Genomic DNA, 22,420 nt, shown 5'->3' on the forward strand with positions numbered 1-22,420 from the left:
TCATTCAAACAGCACTTTCGTGCATTTTGCCAGCAGCTCTTCGTTGTGCGTCAAGCATTGCGCTGTTTATGACTTCAAGCCTATCAACTCCCGAGATGAGGCTGGTGTAACCGAAGTGAAATGGCTGGCTAGTTAGCGTGCGCTAATAACATTTCAAACGTGACTCGCTCTGAGCCTTCTAGTAGTTGTTCCCCTTTCTCTACATGGGTAACGCTGCTTCGATGGTGGCTGTTGTCGTTGTGTTGCTGGTTCGAGCCCAGGTAGGGGCGAGGAGAGGGACGGAAGCTATACTGTTACACTGGCAATACTAAAGTGCCTATAAGAACATCCAATAGTCAAAGGTTAATGAAATACAAATGGTATAGAGGGAAATAGTCCTATAATTCCTATAATAACTACAACCTAAAACTTCTTACCTGGGAATATTGAAGACTCATGTTAAAAGGAACCACCAGCTTTCATATGTTCTCATGTTCTGAGCAAGGAACTGAAACGTTAGCTTTCTTACATAGCACATATTGCACTTTTACTTTCTTCTCCAACACTTTGTTTTTGCATTATTGAAACCAAATTGAACATGTTTCATTACTTACTTGAGGCTAAATTGATTTTATTGATGTATTATATTAAGTTAAAATAAGTGTTAATTCAGTATTGTTGTAATTGTCATTATTACAAATACAGTTGTAAAAAATCGGCCGATTTTAATCAGTATTGGCTTTTTTGGTTCTCCAATAATCTGTATCGGTATCGGCGTTGAAAAATCATAATTGGTCGACCTCTAACTTCAACAGCATTTGACACGAGATCCTCTCTAAGCTTTACAGGAATATGACTAATGTCTCTTCCGTAGATATTATAACCATATATTGCTACCACCATGTCATCAAAGCGATTATCTAAGTGAGTTTCAGAGATGCAGTGGGGCAAAAAAGTATTTAGTCAGCCACCAATTGTGCAAGTTCTCCCACTTAAAAAGATGAGAGAGGCCTGTAATTTTCATCACAGGTACACTTCAACTATGACAGACAAAATACATTTAAAAAAATCCAGAAAATCACATTGTAGGATTTTTAATGAATTTATTGGCAAATTATGGTGGAAAATAAGTATTTGGTCAATAACAAATGTTTATCTCAATACTTTGTTATATACCCTTTGTTGGCAATGACAGAGGTCAAATGTTTTCTGTAAGTCTTCACAAGGTTTTCACACACTGTTGCTGGTATTTTGGCCCATTCCCCCATGCAGATCTCCTCTAGAGTAGTGATGTTTTGGGGCTGTTGCTGGGCAACACAGACTTTCAACTCCCTCCAAAGATTTTCTATGGGGTTGAGATCTGGAGACTGGCTAGGCCACTCCAGGACCTTGAAATGCTTCATACGAAGCCACTCCTTTGTTGCCCGGGCGGTGTGTTTGGGATCATTGTCATGCTGAAAGACCCAGCCACGTTTCATCTTCAATGCCCTTGCTGATGGAAGGAGGTTTTCACTCAAAATCTCACGATACATGGCCCCATTCATTCTTTCCTTTACACGGATCAGTCGTCCTGGTCCCTTTGCAGAAAAACAGCCCCAAAGCATGATGTTTCCACCCCCATGCTTCACAGTTGGTACGGTGTTCTTTGGATACAACTCAGCATTCTTTGTCCTCCAAACACGACGAGTTGAGTTTTTACCAAAAAGTTATATTTTGGTTTCATCTGACCATATGACATTCTCCTAATCTTCTTCTGGATCATCCAAATGCTCTCTAGCAAACTTCAGACGGGCCTGGACATGTACTGGCTTAAGCAGGGGGACACGTCTGGCACTGCAGGATTTGAGTCCCTGGCGGCGTAGTGTGTTACTGATGGTAGGCTTTGTTACTTTGGTCCCAGCTCTCTGCAGGTCATTCACTAGGTCCCCCCGTGTGGTTCTGGGATTTTTGCTCACCGTTCTTGTGATCATTTTAACCCCACGGGGTGAGATCAGTGGTCTTGTATGTCTTCCATTTCCTAATAATTGCTCCCACAGTTGATTTCTTCAAACCAAGCTGCTTACCTATTGAAGATTCAGTCTTCCCCACCTGGTGCAGGTCTACAATTTTGTTTCTGGTGTCCTTTGACAGCTCTTTGGTCTCGGCCATAGTGGAGTTTGGAGTGTGACTGTTTGAGGTTGTGGACAGGTGTCTTTTATACTGATAACAAGTTCAAGCAGGTGCCATTAATACAGGTAATGAGTGGAGGACAGAGGAGCCTCTTAAAGAAGAAGTTACAGGTCTGTGAGAGCCAGAAATCTTGCTTGTTTGTAGGTGACCAAATACTTATTTTCCACCATAATTTGCAAATAAATTCATAAAAAATCCTACAAAGTGATTTTCTGGATTTTTGTTCTCATTTTGTCTGTCATAGTTGAAGTGTACCTATGATGAAAATTACAGGCCTCTCATCTTTTTAAGTGGGAGAATTTGCACAATTGGTGGCTGACTAAATACTTTTTTGCCCCACTGTATATAGTGTACTTTATAATGATTTGGACATGAATTGTGAAAATGCTAATATCGGTACCATTGACTTGCCTTGGATTTGTGCCACAAATGCAAAAAAACTACATTTTGAAACTGGACAATAAAACCAAAGCATGGATTTCTGTCATACCTTGTCCATAAACTGCTTACAGGGTAAGGAAACCAATGTGTTATTTTGTGATTTGGATTGAACTGTCCCCATCTAGTGGTCAGAGCCTGGTAATATCAGGATGTCAGATAGAACATAAACATAACATAAACAACTTCAATAAACAACTTCAATTACACATATCTGAACGGTGCATTCGGAAAGGATTCAGACCCCTTCCCTTTTCCCACAATTTGTTACAGCCTTATTCTAAAATTGATTAAATACAAATATTTCCTCATCAATCTACACACAATACCCCATAATGACAAAACAAAACGTTTTGGGGACATTTTTGCAAATGTATTAAAAATAAAAAACAGATACCACATTTATATAAGTATTCAGACCCTTTGCTATGAGAATTGAAATTGAGCTCCGGTGCATCCTGTTTCCCATTGTTCATCCTTGATGTTTCTACAACTTGGAATCCACCTGTGGTATATTCATTTGATTGGACATAATTTGGAAAGGCACACACCTGTCTATATAAGGTCCCACAGTTGACAGTGCATGTCAGAGCAAAAACCAAGCCATGAGGTCAAAGGAATTGTCCGTAGAGCTCAGAGACAGGATTGTGTTGAGGCACAGATATGGGGAAGGATACCCAAACATTTCTGCAGCATTGAAGGTCAAGAACATAGGGGCCTCCATCATTCTTAAACAGAAGAAGTTTGGAACCACCAAGACTTCCTAGAGCTGGCCGCCCGGCCATACTGAGCAATCGGGGGAGAAGGGCCTAGGTCAGGGAAGTGACCAAGAATCCGACAGAGCTCCAGAGTTCCTTTGTGGAAGTGGGAGAAACTGCCAGAAGAACAACCATCTCTGCAGCACTCCACCAATCAGGCCTTTATGGTAGTGGCCAGACGGAAACCAGTAAAAGGCACATGACAGCCTGCTTGGAGTTTGCCAAAAGGCCCCTAAAGGGAACTTATATTCCATCAAATAATTCTCATTTAGCAAATTGACAACAAAGGAAATAGTTGGCCAAATCCCCACTTGGTTTGATTCTTGTGTGGACTGATTTTGACAGAAGTGGAGCCTCTTGGTTTGCCTCTTCCACTTTGACTTGCCTGCCTAGTTAAAGGTAAAAAAATAAATAAAAAATAAACTCTGAGCAAACAGATGCTTCTCTCTATTTTAACCACTAGAGGGAGTCTTTGACAAAGTAATGTGTCTTATCTCTAACCATCAATTTCAACTAGGGCCTGAGCAGAAAGTTGCATCTTCTCTGTGTTAAGATGGAAAATTCCAGAGCTCTCTACTTCTAAGAATAGTTCAGAGGTAACAGAGGATTTGGAATAACCAGGAACAAAGCTCCAAGGGTTACCATCATGGCAGGTGGAAATGTTGCCGGGGGTAACCAGATAGGCCCCCTCTTCCACCCCTTCCATACAGTCTGAGTCAACTACTGCACCTAATCCACACCCCACTGGATGGCCATTGGACCCTCTCTACCCAATGGGGTGGTTTGCAGGCTGACGGTCTGTGTTTATGATGGGTTGTATTTCATGGTTGTGGTACAGTTAAGCATGCTGCTCGCCTCGGGCCTAGGGGCTGGGCTGTGGCCACCGCTCCTAACGAGGTTCCAGTTAATCCCATTGATATGAGTGCTGGTATATCTCTGTCAGCTGGTATTGGGCTGATATGCCACCAAAAATATCCCCCCCTGACTCAATCGCTCACTCGCTCAGTTACTCACCCATTCTCTCACTTTTGTGCACTGACTCACACAGGGGTGGGATATCACAGTTTAGTGATCCTCACTCTGCTCACTGAATAAACTGAACATTCCTGCAAGCCCAGGGCAGCTGTAGTCAGGGTCATATATCAGACAGTGCTCTGTGTGGAGAGTCAGAATCTTTATAACACAGGTCTGTGGCTCAGTGTGAATGTGTATATTTACGACGGCTGTCCCCGACTAAAAAACATCTTGTTCGGCAGAAAGTTGTCTGTTCTTTCGACCAATTGATTGGTCAACATTTTTCGTGTATTTTCCCGTATAGACACACCCTATGTGTTTTAATCAAATAAACTATATGCATTGAGCTTGTCTGATGCTTTTAAGTTTACGGTTTGATGAAATAAGACATGCCTTGAGGGCGCCAGAGAACCTGACTGAAATATTCTGCTCCTGCTGGCTTTCACAGATTCTGCCATTACTCTCCTGAAGTTGCCTGTAATAGGTTGCCGACTCGTCGTGTAGTCTTTCTCACGTTGCAGGCCAGTTTCTCTTACCATTTCTACCGATCTGCATGCCAGTTATGGTTTTCATATGTACATTTTCGTGAAACAATTTAATTTATAATAATGTCTTCGTATCTCAAAATCCTTGTCATGTGGTTAAACAACATTCTATCCAAATCTAAATGAAAATGATACAAACCTAAAAAGTAACTTATTTTGCCATTACCAACTATGTAAAAATAGCCTACATAAAGCCAACAAATAATAATAAAATAATAATATTAAATGAAAACATTAATTTGAACTACTTGTGGTACCTTGTTAACATTACAACATGAAATACATGTCTTAAACATTGCTACGTTTTTCGGAAATGGCAAAGAAAACGTGCTTGACACATTAAAGGTACTTACCTTACAGATCACCAAGTCAGCTCATTTCCACTCCTTTCATATGCAAATCCATTTTATAAATACACTGGCTTGTCTGGCTGTCATGTTTTTATTTAACCTGCCCTTCCCTTGTTTCCCTAGTCCTTAATATATATATCATAATCATCTCATGTAGCTCATTAGTACACACTTGTGGTTAAATATATGTATTTATTGTAGGTCCTATTATACAACAATAATGTGTAACAAATACATACCATCAAATGAAACCTTAAAACATACAATAATGAACACCTTGTGAAACAGCTGTGAAAACCAACCTGACAAAATGTAAGATTTTAATACATAAACGTTCTTTTTTGAAACAGTTGTGTCATTTAATATATATATTTATTTATTTATTTTTGAACACACATGGCAATCATAAAATTCTGGTGTGTGGAATATTGACGAGGTGGTTGCTGTGTGGGTGGAGGTTTCTGCCTGTCACTTGTTCTCAACAGGCAGCCAGTTTCAGAAGGTGGACTTGAAGAGGGAGACTGCAAAATCCAAGCACTGCTCTCTTTGTTCTGAGTGTTTGCAGTGCTAATGTGTTTAGTTAATTTGTGTATCTCACATAATTATGTGCCCAGTATGTTAGAGCAAGAAAAGGTTCTTAGCAGATAATGACAATAACAGTAGCTGTAGATGATGTAATGAAACGTTGAAGGGTGATTGGTAATGAGGACAGGTAATGAGTCAGGTGGATCCATGTCTGGATGCTGGGCAGAACCCCTAGGTCCTGGAGAACAGGAGCAGAGTTAAAGGGAACAGGGTAGGAGACAGAGACGTAAACAAGCAAACACTCCAACTGGAGAAGATTGTTTGCTTCCACTGAGGTAACCCTAGGAAGACACAGAGAAAAATATCAATGTTAGGGAAACTAAAACTAGCTTCAGGTTATTTTTTGTGCAAATAGTTATTATCTGAGATTTCTTATATTCACCTTAACAGATGGTGACCCCAGCTAGGAGCGAAAGAGCAGCGAGGTTTCCCAGGCCTCTCCTTCCTTTTGTCCTTCTTCCAAACCAATTGCATTGTTTACCTCAGTCAACAGCTGCGGCTTCCGTCCGTACTCAGTGGAGGCCTGGATGCTGTTGTTGTGTGCAAAAAGAATGACCTTTATAATTACTATCTATTGACGATGTAAGATATTGAAATATGTCTCATTATGTACCGTGGACAAACAAAAACAAATTGTAAAAAATAAATCGAACAAACAATTGGTGACAGAATATAACTTATAACATCCGTACCTTGTTCCAGCTTTCATGACCTCGGTCACTCAAGATGACCTCAGGAGAACCGTGGTTGTTGATGTTCATAGCCTTGGAGGTGGCCTCGCCAGTCTCGTCCTTGATGGGTATCATACAAAACAAAAAATATATTTTTGGTTCCAAGCACCCTTTTTAATGGGTTACAGACGGGAATTTAGAGTTATGCATGTACTCTTCCTTTTACGGACCTTAATGGGTTTTGCCTCCACCCACTTGATAAAGTGATTGGTTCCCGTCAGACAGCAGCTGTTGCCATTCCTGGATTTTGTGAAGGGTCCGATGAGATCCACCTCTAACATTTAAAGTGTTAGAGAGAAGATTACGTTATTCTTACCCGTATCTGTCTTACAGTATGCACATTTTCATATTTGTAAGGATACTGACACACACACACACTTACACAATCTATGATATTGAACTCTGCTGTGGTCAAATAAAGCAACCATTACAAAACAACTTATCAGGGCAAAATTTGAATTGGGACGCTTACCGATCATACACCATGGTGAAACCACTTTGATGGGCTTCAACTCCGATGCCACAGTCTTTGCCCTCTCAAACGTCTGGCAAGCTAGTCAGGGTACTGACCTTTTTAAGCAAAAAGTGACAAATTGAAACATTGTGTGCTCTCTGATATGACATTCATTGAAATCGTAATAATTTCAGATAGAATGTGATTGATAAACAAAAGGTTATTTCACTCGCCCAGCTGTCCACCTTGATAATTCTCTGTCAGAAGAAACTTAGATTTATTTGGCAATCATGCGTTTCGCTCCGACTTGGCCAGCATGCATCTCAGTCAGCACTACCTCTTTCTCTTCCTTAGTAAAAAAAATCACCCTCCTTTGTGGCTGGCCATCCTTCCCCCATAAGTACAAATGATTGCCTAACAAGTTGGAAGAGAAGAGTTGTTGAAATACTCAAGTCTAAGTACATTTGCACTGCTGTCTTTCTCTCTTTGTTTCTCTCTCTCCAGCTCTCTCTATCTGTCTGTCTTCCACTCTCTTCCCACCTCTCTCTCCAGCTCTCTCTGTCTGTCTGTCTTCCACTCTCTTCCCACCTCTCTCTCCAGCTCTCTCTGTCTGTCTTCCACTCTCTTCCCACCTCTCTCTCCAGCTCTCTTTGTCTGTCTTCAACTCTCTTCCCACCTCTCTCTCCAGCTCTCTGTCTGTCTGTCTTCCACTCTCTTCCCACCTCTCTCTCCAGCTCTCTCTGTCTGTCTGTCTTCCACTCTCTTCCCACCTCTCTCTCCAGCTCTCTCTGTCTGTCTGTCTTCCACTCTCTTCCCACCTCTCTCTCCAGCTCTCTCTGTCTGTCTGTCTTCCACTCTCTTCCCACCTCTCTCTCCAGCTCTCTCTGTCTGTCTTCCACTCTCTTCCCACCTCTCTCTCCAGCTCTCTTTGTCTGTCTTCAACTCTCTTCCCACCTCTCTCTCCAGCTCTATCTGTCTGTCTTCAACTCTCTTCCCACCTCTCTCTCCAGCTCTATCTGTCTGTCTTCCACTCTCTTCCCACCTCTCTCTCCAGCTCTCTGTCTGTCTGTCTTCCACTCTCTTCCCACCTCTCTCTCCAGCTCTCTGTCTGTCTGTCTTCCACTCTCTTCCCACCTCTCTCTCCAGCTCTCTGTCTGTCTGTCTTCCACTCTCTTCCCACCTCTCTCCAACTCTATCTGTCTGTCTTCCACTCTCTTCCCACCTCTCTCTCCAGCTCTATCTGTCTGTCTTCCACTCTCTTCCCACCTCTCTCTCCAGCTCTCTCTGTCTGTCTTCCACTCTCTTCCCACCTCTCTCTCCAGCTCTCTCTGTCTGTCTTCCACTCTCTTCCCACCTCTCTCTCCAGCTCTCTCTATCTGTCTGTCTTCCACTCTCTTCCCACCTTTCTCTCCAGCTCTCTCTCTCTGTCTGTCTTCCACTGTCTTCCCACCTCTCTCTCCAGCTCTCTCTGTCTGTCTTCCACTCTCTTCCCACCTCTCTCTCCAGCTCTATCTGTCTGTCTTCCACTCTCTTCCCACCTCTCTAACCAGCTCTCTCTGTCTGTCTTCCACTCTCTTCCCACCTCTCTCTCCAGCTCTATCTGTCTGTCTTCCACTCTCCCACCTCTCTCTCCAGCTCTATCTGTCTGTCTTCCACTCTCTTCCCACCTCTCTCTCCAGCTCTCTCTGTCTGTCTTCCACTCTCTTCCCACCTCTCTCTCCAGCTCTCTCTGTCTGTCTTCCACTCTCTTCCCACCTCTCTCTCCAGCTCTCTCTATCTGTCTGTCTTCCACTCTCTTCCCACCTTTCTCTCCAGCTCTCTCTCTCTGTCTGTCTTCCACTCTCTTCCCACCTTTCTCTCCAGCTCTCTCTCTCTGTCTGTCTTCCACTCTCTTCCCACCTCTCTCTCCAGCTCTATCTGTCTGTCTTCCACTCTCTTCCCACCTCTCTAACCAGCTCTCTCTGTCTGTCTTCCACTCTCTTCCCACCTCTCTCTCCAGCTCTATCTGTCTGTCTTCCACTCTCTTCCCACCTCTCTCTCCAGCTCTATCTGTCTGTCTTCCACTCTCTTCCCACCTCTCTCTCCAGCTCTCTCTGTCTGTCTTCCACTCTCTTCCCACCTCTCTCTCCAGCTCTCTCTGTCTGTCTGTCTTCCACTCTCTTCCCACCTCTCTCTCCCTCTCTCACTTTAAACATTCTTTCTCACTTTCTTCCCCTCCCCCCTCTCTCTGTGTCTGTCTAGCGAAGACACCTAGTTAAGGGCATTTGGGGGGGGGCACATTTTGACACGGGGACACTATTTGGCATGACAGGCCCTCAGAGTTTCCACCCCAGTGAGCTTGGGACAGACACAGCTGTAGGCTATTCGCGCAAAGGATAAGAAGCAGTGTTTGACTTCGGGAGGAACTCACCGGAGCTGAGTACCGGCACCTCAAATGTTCTACTGCTTGAGCTCCTGTTCCTCTTATAGAATAATAGCTACAAATTATTGTGTAGCTCCTGCACATAAATACACTCAGCAAAAAATAAATTCAACAACTGAGACATAAACTGAACAAGTTCCACAGACATGTGACTAACAGAAATGGAATAATGTGTCCCTGAAGAAAGGAGGGGTCAAAATTAAAAGTAACAGTCAGTATCTGGTGTGGGCACCAGCTGCATTAAGTACTGCAGTGCATCTCCTCCTCATGGACTGCACCAGATTTGCCAGTTCTTGCTGTGAGATGTTACCCCACTCTGCCACCAAGGCACCTGCAAGTTCCGGGACATTTCTGGGGGGAATGGCCCTAGCCCTCACTCTCCGATCCAACAGGTCCCAGACATGCTCAATGGGATTGAGGTCCGGGCTCTTCGCTGGCCATGACAGAACACTGACATTCCCGTCTTGCAGGAAATCCCGCGCAGAACGAGCAGTATGGCTGGTGGCATTGTCATGCTGGAGGGTCATGTCAGGATGAGCCTGCAGGAAGGGTACCACATGAAGGAGGAGGATGTCTTCCCTGTAATGCACAGCGTTGAGATTGCCTGCAATGACAACAAGCTCAGTCCGATGATGCTGTGACACACCGCCCCAGACCATGACGGACCCTCCACCTCCAAATCGATCCCGCTCCAGAGTACAGGCCTCGGTGTAACGCTCATTCCTTTGACAATAAACGCGAATACGACCATCGGACTTTGTCAGTGAAGAGCACTTTTTGCCAGTCCTGTCTGGTCCAGCGACGGTGGGTTTGTGCCCATAGGTGACGTTGTTGCCGGTGATGTCTGGTGAGGTCCTACCTTACAACAGGCCTACAACAGCCCTCAGTCCAGCCTCTCTCAGCCTATTGCGGACAGTCTGAGCACTGATGGAGGGATTGTGCGTTCCTGGTGTAACTCGGGCAGTTGTTGTTGGCATCCTGTACCTGTCCCGCAGGTGTGATGTTCGGATGTACTGATCCTGTGCAGGTGTTGCACCATGTGGTCTGCCACAGCGAGGACGATCAGCTGTACGTTCTGTCTCCCTGTAGCGCTTTCTTAGGCGTCTCACAGAACAGACATTGCAATTTATTGCCCTGGCCACATCTGCAGTCCTCATGACTCCTTGCAGCATGCCTAAGGCACGTTCACGCAGTTGAGCAGGGACCCTGGGCATCTTTCTTTTGGTGTTTTTCAGTCAGTAGAAAGGCCTCTTTAGTCTCCTAAGTTTTCATAACTGTGACCTTAATTGCCTACCGTCTGTAAGCTGTTAGTGTCTTAATGGCCATTCCACAGGTGCATATTCATTAATTGTTTATGGGTCATTGAACAAGCATGGGGAACAGTGTTTAAACCCTTTACAAAGATGATCAGTGAAGTTATTTGGATTTTTACAAATTATCTTTGAAAGACAGGGTCCTGAAAAAGGGACAATTCTTTTTTTGCTGAGTTTATAAACAGTACCAATGCCCAAAATGAGTACTGGAACCTAAAAGTCAAGCACTGATAAGAAATAATCAGGTAGGCCTATTTTATGACGTTTCTACTGGATCAGAGCTTTACATTTTTCCCTTTCACATTGAGTGGTTATCAAAAGGGGGAGAGCTGGAAAGCTTTTTCAAATACATTTGAGGAACTATTGTAATTCTCAGTGGATGTAAAAACAGACTTTGTTTGCTCCCTGTTTGAGGTGAAGAAAATCTTAATTTGAGACGCTCCACAAGTCATTAGTGGTGCTGCATTAAGCCAATCAGAAATACTATCAGATCCCCAAATGGGCCCATTTATATTCCTACATTTGCGTGCAGGCCAGGTAGCCTATAGGCCTACTTCTATGTACAATTAGGCCAGGTAGCCTATAGGCCTACTATGTATAATCAGGCCAGGTAGTCTATAGGCCTACTATGTACAATCAGGTCAGGAAGCCTATAGGCCTACTTATATGTACAATCAGGCCACGTAGCCTATAGGCCTACTTCTATGTACAATCAGGCCAGGTAGCCTATAGGCCTACTATGTACAATCAGGCCAGGTAGTCTATAGGCCTACTATGTACAATCAGGTCAGGAAGCCTATAGGCCTACTTATATGTACAATCAGGCCACGTAGCCTATAGGCCTACTTCTATGTATAATCAGGCCAGGTAGCCTATATGCCTACTTATATATACAATCAGGCCAGGTAGTCTATAGGCCTACTTATATGTACAATCAGGCCAGGTAGCCTATAGGCCTACTTCTATGTACAATCAGGCCAGGTAGCCTATAGGCCTAATTCTATGTATAATCAGGCCAGGTAGCCTATAGGCCTACTTATATGTACAATCAGGCCAGGTAGTCTATAGGCCTACTTCTATGTACAATCAGGCCAGGTAGTGTATAGGCCTACTATGTACAATCAGGCCAGGTAGCCTATAGGCCTACTATGTACAATCAGGCCAGGTAGCCTATAGGTCTACTTATATGTACAATCAGGCCAGGTAGCCTATAGAGGCCTTCTATGTACAATCAGGCCAGGTAGCCTATAGGCCTACTTCTATGTACAATCAGGCCAGGTAGCCTATAGGCCTACTTCTATGTATAATCAGGCCAGGTAGCCTATAGGCCTACTTATATGTACAATCAGGCCAGGTAGCCTATAGGCCTACTTATATGTACAATCAGGCCAGGTAGCCTATAGGCCTACTTATATGTACAATCAGGCCAGGTAGCCTATAGGCCTTCTATGTACAATCAGGCCAGGTAGCCTATAGGCCTACTATGTACAATCAGGCCAGGTAGCCTATAGGCCTACTTCTATGTACAATCAGGCCAGGTAGCCTATAGGCCTACTTCTATGTACAATCAGGCCAGGTAGCCTATAGGCCTACTTCTATGTACAATCAGGCCAGGTAGCCTATAGGCCTACTATGTATAATCAGGCCAGGTAGTCTATAGGCCTACTTCTATGTATAATCAGGCCAGGTAGCCTATAGGCCTACTTCTATGCGTGCGCGTCCTTACTCAACATTGACAGAAGCGCTCCAAACAAAAGACAAAGACTACATTTACAAAACTCATAAATGGAGTGAAACAAACCAAAACTTGTTTCTCACAAGTGTAGCATAGGTTGCGGATTCTGAAAACAATGTGTCCACTCAGAGAATGAGAAGAGGAAGACTGGAATAATAATAGTGAATGCATTAACAGAAATTACTGTAACCAAAGTAACAAACATCGTAGATTAGGAATTATAGGAATTAACGGTAAATGTACTACTGGTGATATATGTAATGGGGATAGACACTAACAATCAAAGGCAAATATTTCACACAATGATGTTATGAAATAATGAATGTGCACAAAATTGTCGGGAGAGTGTTCATTCTGGAGAGAGAAATGCATTGTGCATCTGGGTGCCTGGTCAATCCGACATCTGCATTGACCATGCAGCATTTACGGTGATATGGCCTCAGAAGTCGGGACATTCATACTTCTTGTGCTTCACGGAGCAGTGCAGGATTATACAGGATGTACCGCCCCCACCAAGTTTATACAGGATGTACCGCCCCCACCTACCGTCAACTAATCATGTCATTGTGGAACTATACAGAGCCCTCTGCATTGTTTAAAAATTCAGGAGAGGCATGGTGATGTGGTACAGAGCTCGATTTGGCCTCTGCATGCCTCTGGAGGCTCTGCTATTGCATCACACCCTCCATATAGAGCCTCCTACCACATTTTTAGATCAAGCCGAAATGGGCTTTTAGTCTAGGCCTCTGCGATGGATAAATTCACTGAGATGGGCGCAAATATTTGTTACTGCTCAACTAAAACGATCTCGGTCGACCATCAGCCTAATCTCCGAACATTCGACCAGTCGACTAATCGGGGTCAAGCCTAATATTTACAGTACATGAGTGACAATTATAAATATAGGTGTTTCCTGTTTGTCTTTCCTTCCAACGTGTGTGTGTGTGTGTGGTTTTGTACTGCTCTAGTCTGTCTGCCCAACCAGTGCACCCAAGTAGACTGAGCTGCCCCTTAAACACCATCCATCATGGGAGAGCCTCTGAAAGACCCCCCCCCCTGCCCTCCTAGTGGAGGTGAGGAGGAGTTCACACCCCCTCTCAGGAATGATCCTGCCGGCTTCAGGGGAATGGGACGTTGACCTCAAGATAGCCGGCTTAGCTGAATGGTTAAATCCCTGAAGAAATAGCTGTGGCACAGTGTATGTTATGTGTAAAGTGACACTGGTTCTGGGCTCCCTCTTTGCTATATTCAGATACTGTGAGAGCTGTGCTGATAAGCAGAGAGGCTGGTGAGTGGTGAAGTTAGGGCTAGGTTATCAGAGATGGGAGGGAGAAGAGGAGCAGAGACTCTGGTAGCCTTGGGACAGTGAGCGTGGGATTTTAGGGTATGTGTGGACGGAATGTTTTGAGAACCCTTTCAGGGATGAGCTCTCATAGAGATACGGAGCATCATGCTGGGGTGAATGGTGAGATATCAGACCGGAGCTAACAAGATTTGGTTGTTTTTTCATTTGTTTCAATTTCTACTAATTTTTTTTCACATGAGAAAGAAGATTGAACAAGTTCTTGTTAGATTTTTCCCCACTCTGTATTTCATCATACCCATGTCTACTGTCTAAAGTTGAACTCATTCAATCAGCTTACACTAGATGACTGGCTTAAATAAAAATCAGCATCCAAATTAGTCGTCCTGGACCAGGGTTGATAAACAAATGGTGTTCTGCAGCACAGTGTTTCTCTGGTCATCTCTAAGGACAGATCTCTTTATATCTCCAGAGGTCATCATGGTGTCAGGTCCAGCTCATGTATGTTTTCTTTCTCTTTCTGGTAAAAGCAAGAGTGTGAAAACAGTCTGGACAACCCCTTCCTCTCTCTCTTCTCTCTCCAGTTATTGTCACCTCCCAGCTCTTACTACCAACTACCCATGAGCCCCCTCTTTCCATTTACTGAAACCAGCCCTCTTACCCACCGAGCACCGACCGACACGGGACATCCATGGACGTTGAAAAGTAGTTGAAACTTGGTCAGTTCAAATCTGAACCAATCATGGGCGTTTGTTTCACAAGTTTGGAAAGCACAGTACAGTAAAGAAAAGTAGAGTATAGGTCAGTACTATACAGTACATTACTATAGAGTTTAGTACAGTAGAGCACAATAGAGTACAGTCCAATTTAGTGTACTGTACTGAACTCTACTGAACTATACTGTGCTGTACTGAACTCTACTGTGCTGAGCTGTACCGTGCTGTGGTCTACTGTGGTGTACCGTGATTTCCAAAGTTGTGAAACATATACGTCTATGATTGGAACAGGTTTGGTCCGGTCCGACCAACCAAATTGGGTTTTGTTTGGGGCCGGAGCTCATTGGAATAAGTGTGTAGAATAATACCCAAACAAGCAAAGGAGGATATAAGTTGTGTACCTATTCAGGATACGTCACCATGAAGAGAATGACATGTATAATTATGCATTTTTGTATAGTACAGATCAGGGACCCATGATGTCATTTTACATTTACATTTACATTTAAGTCATTTAGCAGACGCTCTTATCCAGAGCGACTTACAAATTGGTGCGTTCACCTTAAGACATCCAGTGGAACAGCCACTTTACAATAGTGCATCTAAATCTTTTAAGGGGGGTGAGAAGGATTACTTTATCCTATCCTAGGTATTCCTGAAAGAGGTGGGGTTTCAGGTGTCTCCGGAAGGTGGTGATTGACTCCGCTGTCCTGGCGTCGTGAGGGAGTTTGTTCCACCATTGGGGGCCAGAGCAGCGAACAGTTTTGACTGGGCTGCGCGGGAACTGTACTTCCTCAGTGGTAGGGAGGCGAGCAGGCCAGAGGTGGATGAACGCAGTGCCCTTGTTTGGGTGTAGGGCCTGATCAGAGCCTGGAGGTACTGAGGTGCCGTTCCCCTCACAGCTCCGTAGGCAAGCACCATGGTCTTGTAGCGGATGCGAGCTTCAACTGGAAGCCAGTGGAGAGAGCGGAGGAGCGGGGTGACGTGAGAGAACTTGGGAAGGTTGAACACCAGACGGGCTGCGGCGTTCTGGATGAGTTGTAGGGGTTTAATGGCACAGGCAGGGAGCCCAGCCAACAGCGAGTTGCAGTAATCCAGACGGGAGATGACAAGTGCCTGGATTAGGACCTGCGCCGCTTCCTGTGTGAGGCAGGGTCGTACTCTGCGGATGTTGTAGAGCATGAACCTACAGGAACGGGCCACCGCCTTGATGTTAGTTGAGAACGACAGGGTGTTGTCCAGGATCACGCCAAGGTTCTTAGCGCTCTGGGAGGAGGACTGACTTGAAAGGGCTGGTAACTGTGACAGCATGGAATTCAAAGGAGGCGATAGACAGATGGGTAAGGGGAGAAAGAGAGAATGACCACTTGGGAGAGATGAGGATCCCGGTGCCACCACCCCGCTGACCAGAAGCTCTCGGGGTGTGCGAGAACACGTGGGCGGACGAAGAGAGAGCAGTAGGAGTAGCAGTGTTATCTGTGGTGATCCATGTTTCCGTCAGTGCCAAGAAGTCGAGGGACTGGAGGGAGGCATAGGCTGAGATGAACTCTGCCTTGTTGGCCGCAGATCGGCAGTTCCAGAGGCTACCGGAGACCTGGAACTCCACGTGGGTCGTGCGCGCTGGGACCACCAGATTAGAGTGGCCGCGGCCACGCGGTGTGGAGCGTTTGTATGGTCTGTGCAGAGAGGAGAGAACAGGGATAGACAGACACATAGTTGACAGGCTACAGAAGAGGCTACGCTAATGCAAAGGAGATTGGAATGACAAGTGGACTACACGTCTCGAATGTTCAGAAAGTTAAGCTTACGTAGCAGGAATCTTATTGACTAAAATAATTCAAATGATACAGTACTGCTGAAGTAGGCTAGCTGGCAGTGGCTGCGTTGTTGTTCTATCTCTCTATAGTGCTGTTTCTTGTATTATGGTCTCTTGTTTCTTTAGAGGTTTCACTTTGTTGTCCTTTTTCTTTTCCTTTTTCTTCTGTCCTTATTTTGTCTTCCTTCTGTTAACTAGATATTTTTTGTTGTTATTATTTGTAAGCTAGCTAGCTTCTTCCAGGAGAGTCCCTAGCAACTGCTTAGCAACAAGTAAACAATTCAGCTAGCAATTCAGCTAGCTAAGATAACTGTACAATTTTATGAAAAATAGTTACTTCTTCAAAAGCCTGTCTTTTTGGTTTGTTCCTTGTTTTGTCTTCTATTGAGTCTGGCAGTTTTCTCTTGATTTTTTCGATGTACTTCACTCTAAAAAAACATTTAAATCTCAATATATACAGGAGCTCATTTTTCAGCAGCATAATAATTATAATATTATTTTGTTACCATCATTCTGTTACCTGGGTATAAATCCACTTCAATTACTGTAGTTCAATAACTCAAATGGATGTTTTGAAGCTGAAGTCGTCATGTCATAGCGGACACCCCAATCTTTCAGCAGACATCTTTGAATATTAATTTGTGGCCACAAAAAAAACAGTCATTCTGTTACCAAACTTTATGCCTGCACTGTTATTTTGAGACGATTTGTTTTTGTAAAATTTTCTGTAGAAATTGTTAAAAGTAGTCCTTGTTCGTAGAGTTGTATGGTTTTTCACTTTGCAATCAATGGTTCAGAGACAAACCGACTGTTTGGCATACTTTTAAAGTGAAGAGTCTCAGCGTTGTTCTGTTACAGTGTAATTGCCTCTTTGCTCTGCTCCTCAGTGTTATTTCTGTCGTTCTCTCTTTGTATTCTCTGTTCCTATCCTCCCAGTTATGTAACATTATCTAGGGCTAATGTCAACAATGACACAAACTTAGTGACTTCCAGCCACTAAAGGCCTGCTCTGTCACTCAACCATCATGTAGCTACCCTCTTTGAGCATCTTTTTTTCTCAGTGGGATGAGATGGGATGCTTTGCTTCCTAGTGCGTACTCTCTTTTTGGGGGTTTAGACTAACGGAAATACTGTGTTTTGTTCTGTTATGGTGCATTTTCTGCACCAAGCATTAAAAAGAATTTATGGAGAAATAAGATGTGGTATCCCTAAACATAGGAACTCATTTTAGTTTTTTAGGACTACAAACTAGCAAGCTCTATTGCATGAGAAGCTCCGCCCGCTAAGTGCACAGCTGGGGGGGGGATGGACTGTATCCCGGTATCCCTTGGGCTCCCAGAATGGACCAGATGTTAACAGAAAACCACACTCCAGAATGTACCAGATGTTAACTGTAGACCAGTACAGTGGGAGAGGCGGCTTTTGCATGTGTGTGTGTGTGTGTGTTTTCAAATGTCTGAAAGTTTGAGTACAGGAATATCTAGTTCAGCTTTCTTCCTTTTTCAGTTAACATCTGGTCCATTCTGGAGTGAGGTTTTCAGTTAACATCTGGTCCATTCTGGAGTGAGGTTTTCAGTTAACATCTGGTCCATTCTGGAGTGAGGTTTACCGTTAACCAGATGTTTTCAGTGGAGGGTTGTAAAGGGGGTTGGGTGAAGTATCATGTTTTAGTTTAGAAAACGGAACATTTCCAGTACTGTCAACTTTGTCAGAGCCCTTAATGTCTTATCTCACAGTGCATCAGAGCTCATAAAAATCTTTCATTGTATCAAGAGTAATAAGATAAAACCGAGTAATCTGTTGATTTAGCAACCAGTATGAAACCAATCTCACAGTAATCAGATTGAAGACTATATTGTATTACATTACACTGCAGAAGTCAAGACAGATTTGGGTCGTCCTACCCTTGTAACGCCCAGAAGAACATGATTTCACTTGGAAAGGCCAGTCACTGCCTTTTAGGGATGTCATTTTATTAGGACATGACTGACCTGGAGGATACAGTGAGTGTTTGGGTTCCGGCCAGACAGAAAATGACTCAACTGCTGTAGCCATTCAGATAGTAGAACAAGCCACTCAGTGAAGGTTAGGTCAACTCCTGTGTAATTATGTCTATTTATGTGTGCTGGTTTTGCAGACAAAACAGGAACCGTCAGGAATCTGACTCTTGTCTAGCTGTGGTGTGTGTCTAGGCTGTGCCTGGGTCTATATCAGGGTTGTCAAATGGCCCGCGAGTCCCATCAATTCGAGCCGCAAGGTGGTTTGAGTAAGCCTTTCTTTAAATATTTTTTCCCCTGGGGAAAAATTCTCAATTGACATGACTAAAACCAAATAGAAATGGTGTAGAAATGACAATGACCTACATTTCTAGTCTCTTTACTCTGTCCAGATTGCTAACAGTCTTCAAAACGGAAACTAGACAGTCAAGGAGCATCGAAAATTCCAAAAGCGATGTATAGAGGACTTTTTATTTTTTGACGGCGAGGAAATATAACCAATTTTAAGTGCGGCCCTCCGGACTTCGCCGAAGACCGCATATGGCCCGCTGAGCAAAATGAGTTTGACACCCCTGGTGTCGGCTATATGCTTATCTGTGGGGGGACTGTGATCCTGTGTCTTCATTCTCTGCTATGAGGGGAATTTCCCTCTTGTCATTTCCACTCCCCCACTTAGTCCTCAGCTTCTCATTCTGAGAAGGTTGCACTACATGCTTTTTCTCTCAGACTTTCCTGAAGAAATAGAGAAGAGTCAAAGAATGAGGGATTGAGAATACAAAGAGATAAGAAACGGTAAGAATAGAGAGGTAAATAATAATAATACAACTACTCCTACGGAGTTCCAGCAGTCTCCTAGGGAGGGACGACCAAGCCTGACTCACTGGAAGAAACAGGCTTCCCTTTAACAGCAGTCATGTGAGGAAGGAAGCAGGAAAACCCCTCTTCCCCCTGCCTGGCCCCTTACATGCTGCATTAGAGCAGAGAGTTGTCTGCTGTCAGGGAGGACTATATGATACTAATTCACACATGCTAATGTAGTGTACTCACTCTCATTACATCATAGAACTGCATTAGTCTACACTTTGTTGAGTAGGCTAAATGCTCAAAGGTGTTCACTGTTCACATTTGCAAAAAACAAACACGCATTAAAACGAACAATAACAGTATAAACTATGTGTATCTTCAGGCACTATAGGCAACTTTCTATTAATGCAGACTAAATGAAATACTCATGATTTTAAAGAACACAAAGAAACAAACCACTTTCATATAATTTAAGCTACATCACACATTAACACACACACAGCATGCAGTAATACTGTGAGGGGGAGGGGGAGAGAGCTGGAGACAGTGGAGGGGGAGTGCTGAGAGAAACCCAGCCTCCTCCATTCTACAGCACATGAAGTGGTGCAGCCCACCTCACACCCCTTAGCACCACGTGGTACACTCCAGACCAGTCATAGGGATTTAAAGGGATTGTTATGTGTACAGAAAACCGGCCTAATCCAGGAAGCAGCACAGGCACAGAGGCAGAGAGAAGGGGGGAAGCAGAGAAAAACAGACTCAGTGCAAAACGGGACTGAGTGGGAAAACTAAAGAGACAGTGATAACAGAGAATCAGAGAGACGGAGAGAGAAGACAGTGTATCCCGCTGCTGCTGCTGAATGTGAGGGTGAGAGCATACTGTCTCTCTCCCTCTCTCTCTTTGTCATCACTCTTTCCACCTCCGTCCGCTGTGTCTGTGGGGGAGGGAGCAGCAGCCGTCCTGTCCCGGGCCCGGTGACATGTCCCAGCATCCCACAGGAGCCCTCACAAGCCCACCGCCACCACGACCGTGAGGTACTGTAACACTGTAACTGGAATGACAGTGATGTAGCCAGTTATCTTCTCCTTCGGGGATAATATAGCCATGTTGTTAGAACGCTAGTTGTGTGGTGGAGACCACTTCTGTATTGTACCCTGCTCTGCTACTTCTGAGACAGGAGCGGGATGTACACATGCACATTGCACACACAACACACACTGACCAACACAGGCACCATCGATCAATGCAGCAGGAAACTGCTGTTGCTGACAGAAATTAAAAGAGGGATGGAAACGGGGATGAGGCTGGGGGTGGGGGGGCGTGATGATGAACGAAAGCATCCTTTGGGAGGAGAAGGAGAGGGCAGATAGAGAAGGCTGCGTCACAGTTGTACCGCCGGGCCGGTCTATTGCTAATCTCACCGATCTCGGTTGTACTTACTGCAGTGTCAGAGTGCAGCCAAAGGGCTGCATGTGTTTGGGTGAGGGGGTAGATCTCTAAGAGAACATATTGCCTGTGTGTGATGACCGCTGAGATCCATGTTGTGAGTTAAAGTACCTGCCGGTGTCCTGTCCTTATTCCTATTTAATGTTAACACCCAGATTATTAGTACAGTCAGTTTGTCTCTAAAATCATAGTCGTTTGAACTTTACATTGTGGAGTACTGTGACATTTGAAGTAGGAATTTCTTCTGTCCCCACCCATAAAAGGTCCTTTCAAAAGTCCTCAATTCAGCACAGTTAAAAATGTTCAGCGTATGTGATACCACAGTCTATTTCTAGCAATGTGGTCCCAAACTTGAATTGCTAGAATTATAAACTACAGAGTATTTCATGTTTTGTTTACCACAATCCTGCTAGTTATAATTGTCCACTTCATTTGGTGAAGTAGGCATTCCTGTGGTGGGCTAGTGGCCTAAGCCACTGCCTCCAGAACACATGTACCAAGCTAGCATGGGTTTGAATCCGGTCCATTGCCTTTTCAGCACACTGTTTTTACCTTTTCGTCTCTCTACCTCTCTCTATCCTATCCAATAAAGTAAAAATACCTAAGGAGTGGGACCTGCTGTCACCTCCGCAAAAAAAAAAGATGTGTGGGGGGGGGGTAATTATGCATTATTGTTGTGTGTGTGTCATTTGTGTGACATGACAGCATGTTGATTGCGTGCAGAAATGTGAGAGGATCAGTAGCAGCTCTCACTCAGGTATTCATCACTGGTCCTTTTCACCTGAACGGCCTTTAGGGTCTTTCCTCAGTTACCTCGACTAACCGGTGCCCCCGAACATTGACTCTGTACCAGTACCCCCTGTATATAGCCTCCACATTGACTCTGTACCAGTACCCCCTGTATATAGCCTCCACATTGACTCTGTACCAGTACCCCCTGTATATAGCCTCCACATTGACTCTGTACCAGTACCCCTGTATATAGCCTCCACATTGACTCTGTACCAGTACCCCTGTATATAGCCTCCACATTGACTCTGTACCAGTACCCCTGTATATAGCCTCCACATTGACTCTGTACCAGTACCCCCTGTATATAGCCTCCACATTGACTCTGTACCAGTACCCCCTGTATATAGCCTCCACATTGACTCTGTACCAGTACCCCCTGTATATAGCCTCCACATTGACTCTGTACCAGTACCCCTGTATATAGCCTCCACATTGACTCTGTACCAGTACCCCCTGTATATAGCCTCCACATTGACTCTGTACCAGTACCCCCTGTATATAGCCTCCACATTGACTCTGTACCAGTACCCCTCCACATGTATATAGCCTCCACATTGACTCTGTACCAGTACCCCCTGTATATAGCCTCCACATTGACTCTGTACCAGTACCCCCTGTATATAGCCTCCACATTGACTCTGTACCAGTACCCCCTGTATATAGCCTCCACATTGACTCTGTACCAGTACCCCCTGTATATAGCCTCCACATTGACTCTGTACCAGTACCCCTGTATATAGCCTCCACATTGACTCTGTACCAGTACCCCCTGTATATAGCCTCCACATTGACTCTGTACCAGTACCCCTGTATATAGCCTCCACATTGACTCTGTACCAGTACCCCCTGTATATAGCCTCCACATTGACTCTGTACCAGTACCCCTGTATATAGTCTCCACATTGACTCTGTACCAGTACCCCTGTATATAGCCTCCACATTGACTCTGTACCAGTACCCCTGTATATAGTCTCCACATTGACTCTGTACCAGTACCCCTGTATATAGTCTCCACATTGACTCTGTACCAGTACCCCCTGTATATAGCCTCC

General features: G+C 44.4%; 1 protein-coding gene across 4 annotated transcripts in view; it reads left to right on the forward strand.

Annotated features, from left to right (window-relative positions):
• Positions 1 to 22,420, forward strand: part of LOC115139620 (AMP deaminase 2-like) — a 58,442-nt gene that overhangs the window by 16,945 nt on the left and 19,077 nt on the right. The window contains exon 1 of one of the 4 annotated variants that reach the window (XM_029677250.2): positions 19,820 to 20,164. The exons of the other annotated variants lie outside the window; for them this stretch is intronic. The gene's annotated coding sequence lies outside the window, so the exon portion shown is untranslated. Of the gene's footprint in view, positions 1 to 19,819; positions 20,165 to 22,420 lie in introns of those variants that run through there. 4 annotated transcript variants of the gene reach the window in all.

Source organism: Oncorhynchus nerka, linkage group LG2 (assembly GCF_034236695.1).
Source record: "Oncorhynchus nerka isolate Pitt River linkage group LG2, Oner_Uvic_2.0, whole genome shotgun sequence".
Taxonomy (NCBI): Eukaryota; Metazoa; Chordata; class Actinopteri; order Salmoniformes; family Salmonidae; genus Oncorhynchus; species Oncorhynchus nerka.